This window comes from Dermochelys coriacea, chromosome 3, assembly GCF_009764565.3.
Source record: "Dermochelys coriacea isolate rDerCor1 chromosome 3, rDerCor1.pri.v4, whole genome shotgun sequence".
Classification (NCBI taxonomy): Eukaryota; Metazoa; Chordata; order Testudines; family Dermochelyidae; genus Dermochelys; species Dermochelys coriacea.
Window position 1 is genome coordinate 163,051,137 of NC_050070.1, and position 5,835 is coordinate 163,056,971.

At 42.6% G+C, this 5,835-nt stretch overlaps 1 long non-coding RNA gene across 1 annotated transcript; it reads right to left on the minus strand.

The window, feature by feature from the left end:
- Nucleotides 1–1,596: 1,596 nt before the first annotated feature.
- On the minus strand, nt 1,597–4,131 carry LOC122459117. Its single transcript, XR_006279584.1, has 3 exons — nt 4,077–4,131; nt 2,587–2,737; nt 1,597–1,795 (listed from the first exon to the last, which is right to left on the minus strand). It is a non-coding gene; the product is annotated as an uncharacterized LOC122459117 (long non-coding RNA).
- Nucleotides 4,132–5,835: the final 1,704 nt, after the last annotated feature.

Below are 5,835 nucleotides of genomic sequence, written 5' to 3' on the forward strand. Positions count from 1 at the left end.
TTTGTACTGACTTCACTAGTGCTTTTTATGTAGCCTGTTGTAAAACTAAGCAAATATCTAGATGAGTTGACGTACCCCCTGGAAGACCGCTGTGTACTCCCAGGGGTACGCATACCCCGGCTGAGAACCTCTGAGATATAGTTTTTGTGAGCCTCACTTCCATATAAGGGTAGAGCTGGCCAAGATTTTAAGAAGTTGACTAACAAAACAGGAACTTTGTTTACAAATTGTTCATATTTATTATCCCCTTTGCTTTATTGAATGTGAGAATGTTTCCACTAAATTGTAACTTGTCATAAAAAGGGAGGGAGGGAGTAGTGAAAACTTTCACAATTATTTTTCCCCGTTTCCTTAGTCAAAATTTGAAAAATGTCACCCAGCTCTACCTTTGAATTGAGTTAAATGTCAATAGAGGCAAGACAGAGAGAGGAAAGGAAGGATTATCATCCCTGTTTTACAGCTGAAGAACTGATGGGCACAGACTTGTGACTTGCTCAAGCTCAGACAGGGAGCTGGATCTTGACCCCAGGTCTCCTGAGTCCCCAGGGTAGGTCTTGGGCACAAAACGTCCCTTCTGTGACGGATGAAGAGAAAGTACTACTTGCTAGCCGAATTCACCAGCAATAGCAACATACTGTTCATCAACTTTGTCCTGATTCTTAAATTAAGATACAGAGGACTGCAGAAGAATATCTGTAGATAGCACTTTACCCTCTGGGCCATACTTGGGTGCCCCCATGTACTGCATCCTTCACAACAGTCTCAGAAAGGGTAAACTTATTAATTTATATAATGAAATCTCTTCTAAGAATGTTTTATGTTTAAAAACCACTGAATGGGAACCAAAAATAATCTTCTAGGTGGGAAAGGAAATGCTGAAACATTCTATAGTTGAGCTGTGGAGAAAAGCACTTCATGATATTTTTGACTTCATTGTTTTGTTTTGTCTTTTAATAAAGCAACTGCTTAGAAATTACTATATTATTTCTAGAGTGAACCCAAATGTGAATCTGATACCAGAAGCAAACATTGTACAAAGCCTATTGAAGGGATGGGAAAAGGGAAAATCACATCAGTCTTGATAAGGAATAATCTCAGTTTAGTACTACATTTCATAAGGTTGTTGCTTGTTTCTTAGTTTTGTTTTCCTGAGGTGTATTTATGAATAGGAATGGGGGGGGTAAGTTGTCATGGAACCACAGGTCTGGTGCTCTCCCATGGCTCTGTAATGGTTCCTGGGAAGACCCCCTTTAGAGTGATAATCCTTTACACTCTCTCTGGGGTAAACTCTTTGACACCACTGCCTCCTGGGACAGCACCTCTGAGCCTGCAACATGCCCGCCTCGCTCCATGAGCTCCCCTCAGTGATTCCACTCTGGGAGGCTTCCATACCCCTGACCTCTTTAGACTGGAGTGACTCTTGGCCAGCATTGTAAAACAGAAGGGTTTATTGGAAGTCTGAAACACAGCATAGAAAGTTCTTGGATAGCCTTGAGAATAGAAAGTTACAATACAGTCCAACTGGGTCTGTCCCAAGTGGGCCCAGACCCTTCTTTGTCCCCAGTCCAGAAGCATTCCTCCTTCCAGCCGACCACACTATATCACCTCCCCAAAAACCCCTCCTCCATCCTTGTCTTCTTTTCTGGGCAAATAGATCACTTGGTGGCTCTCTCTTCAGCCTTTTGTTCTCCCACTGGCCAAAACCGGCTGGCTTCCAAGTTGGGGTAGACCTTCAGGTCATCAGTTGCTAAGTTACAAAGTGTCCAGGCTGCTAGGTGGGGTCACACCTAGTCCTCTGCAACAATAAACACCCTTTCCCATCACCTAGTTAAACATACAGCTCAAAAGGGGAAATTGAGGCACACACAGTAGTCATACAAAACATTAAAAAAATTCCCCACTTCGTCACACAGGTCTACACTACAAATATACAGAGGTACAGCTGCACTGATGCAGCTGTGTCACTGAAGCGCTTCTGGTGAAGACACTCTAAGTCAATGGGAGAGAGCTCTCCTGTCAGCTTAACTCCACTTCCATGAGAGGCAGTAGCAGCTCTCCTGCTGACATAGCGCTATCTACACTGGTGCTTTGGTTGGTGTAACTACATCACTCCAAGGTGTGAATTATTCACACCCCTGAGCAACATAGTTATATCAAAGTAATTTTGTAATGTATACCAGAACTTAGTTACAGTTTTCATCCTGGTTCCTGGGAGTAAGAGAAGAAATGGGGAAAATGACCCATAAATATCCTTGCATAAATACCTGAAAGTGGAACCACCTGCTGGAGCCACGTGGAGGGCTGTGTGGGATAATCTCAACCCCAACCCTAATGCTAACCCTAGCCCTAACCCTCTGTGCTACTGAGTGTTCTTTTGCCAGTGGGTGAAGCAGCAGTGCTTGTGAATTTCCATGGGCTCTGGAATTCAGGGGAAGCGAAAAGTGATGAGAATAGGACAAAAGGATGTACAACATAATACACCAAAATAAATCTAAGTCCAGGGACTTCTTTAGTGAAGTGGAGTGAGATGAGTCAGGCACAGCGTGCGAGTCTACTGTATACATAGAGTGTATGTGTTCTACATACCTCTCTCTATATAGCTGATTCAAGAAAATGTTCATTCCAGTCAGAGACCTATTTTTCCCTTGTACAGTTCAGTCCTGAGGTCATCTACACCATGAGAATGCCAGCACAATATTTCTTTGTATTGAACTTGCCAAAGCACCACCACTCTTCACTGTGTTTAAAGAGGAAAAAAAAAAAACCACAAGGAATTTTTATTTTTCTACTATCCCGATCAGAAAGCAGGAGAAGCTGCCAAATTATATGATAGTACCTCCTACGCAATAAGCCCAGTAGAGCTGTAAACTGACCTTCTGAAGCGCTTTAATTGTAAATCCAGATGCCTTTATCCTCAAATCTTTTAAATGACCTTTCACTTGAAAGTCAATTTGTCAGTCTACTTACAGAGTCTGAAGAAATCATCAAAGCCACCACACCAAATAGGTCTGAAAATGTTGTTCTTGACTCAACAGCAGTGTTGCTACTCTTGTTTCCTGAGGCAGGGAGCTTGCATCTCACTTCTGCCAGTAGGGCCTGAATACATTCCATTTTTCAATCAATGACTGCATCACAAAGGCTATCCTTTTACTTATCTCTGGATATGCATTTGATGGCATTGGGGAAGGACTTGAAGAAAGAAAAAGATACAGGAGCAAAGCCATCTCTGGTAAGCCATGATCTCAGCCGAGTGACACCATGGATGAGTTTGGTCCTTTATGTAGCTGAATTATTAGGGATGCTATGAAGGTAAATAAAATTTTGAAATAAAGCACCAAACAACTTGAATAGAGTTACACCAGAGATTAATTGGGCCCATGATTTTCAGATTGAGAGAGTAGGATAAATTTAAAATCTGATTGCAGCCTTGTTCTCCTAATTTAGAACTGATGTCTTGAATTGATCACCTACATGGGCAGAGTAAGGTGTCCCAGATAATGGTAGCTCCAGAAAGAAAGCAATTGCAATAGTGGTTACTGACAAACATCAAAAGGTTTGTCTAAAAATCAAATATATTTCTTTAAACCACTTAAGCCTATAAAACAGGACTAGAAATTTCCTGAGAAGAGGCTTTTCTGTATTCCTGGTTCTTCCTACTTCTGGCTGAACCAGAAGTACCACAAAAACAGTATATTTGTTGGGAATTTGGCACTACTGCTTGTTGTCCTGGCTAAAATCTGGAACTGCTTTATGTATCAGCTTGGAGTAGAGTTTCAGGTTGGTTCTTATTGGTTATCACCTATAGATTGGTTCTACCAATCCTAATAGCCACTAGTCCTACATGTGGATTATTACTTACTATTAGTTTAGATGCTGTGGCAAGATGGCCAATTTTAGTCTGGTCGGTCCTGCGCTTTTCTTGGTGGGGAGCTAAGATACCACCCTTTACCCCTGCTCTTGGGTGCCAAGGGTCCCGCTACTAGCCTAGGAAGGTATAGAGGAGGGAAGCAAGGAAGGGGTCTGGGTTTGCTTTTCGCTCCGAGTCCCAGCCATCTCAATCCCTGTGGGTTTCTTACCCTCATCCCCTTAGGTGGGGCCACCCTTGGTCCTTGGATGCTGTGGGGAAGGAAGTCTCCCTGTCCTGCTGGGGCAGGGTCTCCATTACTCCAAGTCTCAGGTCTTCCAAATCTCTCAATACCCACTCCAGTCCTTTCTTCTTCTTCTTCTTCTTCTTCTTCTTCTTCTTCTTCTTCTTCTTCTTCTTCTTCTTCTTCTTCTTCTTCTTCTTCTTCTTCTTCTTCCTCCTCCTCCTCCTCTGTCTGCCTGATGCAGGGGGTTTTATTAGGTTCCTAACAGGGCCTTAATTTACTGCAGGTGCTCCAATTAACCTGCAGCCACCTTCCCTAGTCTACAGGGAACCACGCCTTAATTAGCCTTGAGTTTATATATTTCCCCTCTAGCACTCTCCTCCTGCTCACTGGCCCTTCTGTATCACAGTATGGATAATGCATCCGATGAAGTGAGCTGTAGCTCACGAAAGCTTATGCTCTAATAAATTTGTTAGTCTCTAAGGTGCCACAAGTACTCCTTTTCAGTATGGATAACGTGTCAGTCCTGTAGAAGCTACAGAACTAGACTCCTTGCACTGAGAAGGGTACTACCTATAAGACAAGCACAGGGAGGACAAGATGATCTGAGTGGACCAGAGAAAAGTGATTATATTTTTTTTAAGGTCTCACTTGCTCCTCTTCCATAAAGATAGCATGAACAGGGCATATTACTGATGGGAACTGCTGTTCATGAGCATTTTAGAAAGGATTTGAGTGAGGAGTGGGTGGAGACTTGGTGCACTGGAAATGAGCATTTGTTTTATTTATAGGGAGAAGCAAGGAAGAAGACACAAAGGAAGGAGTGGGGAAAGAAAATTAGGAGACAGTAAGACTGGCAGCATCAGCAGAATTAAGAGGATTAGGAGAGAGAGAGAGTGCATGAGAAATAAGAACAAAGATGGTAAGCCAAGATGGAACCATGCAGGGTGTGAAGGTGAGGGTGAATGAGGGGATAGGTTTGTGGTATGGAGGGTAGGCAGAGTTCCCAGCTATTTGGAAAGTTTAACCTGGAGCCTGCTTGATGTTCTAATTCTCTAGTTACTGATGGGAATGTCTGAGCATGAGTCGGGGAAGGGGACTGCAGGAATGGCAGTCATCGACAGAGATGGCAGAACCAGTTAGTATAAAACAATATCTGCCCTGAACCATCATCCAGATCTCAGATGGAACTAAATTCAAAATAATTTCAGGTTTGAAAAAAGCTTGATAAATTATCATTTAAAAGAAAAAAAACAAGCTTCCCTATGTCTTGATTAAAGCTGGAACTGGAAGTAGAAATATCCTGGAGGAATTTGTTCTCATATTTCTGACTTGGGCAAAACCAGGATGTATTGGAAAGCTCGTGAGTCTGTTTGTGGGATATCCAGTTTGGCTTCTACACAAAAGGGCTTCAGATGTTGGATAAACGTCTGAACTTCAGTGCTGATCCAAATTAGACCTCTGACTCAAACCACTAATTATTCTGGGCCAAATTCAAATGTGGTAGGAGACCCATTTTCTCAAATAGACTCTTTTCCACTCAGTTATTAGACTCTTAACTGGAGCATTTACGCTGCAGTTAGGCGGTGTAGTTGCAGCATGCTAGATCAAAGCTAGCTCGGGTATGTCTACACTCATACCTCCCTAGTGCAATATAGACATATTCCACAACCTACCTACACCCCCTTACTGATGTGTACATGAGTCTCTGGAGTCTAAGTTTATTTCACTTGCAGGTTAAAGAGCT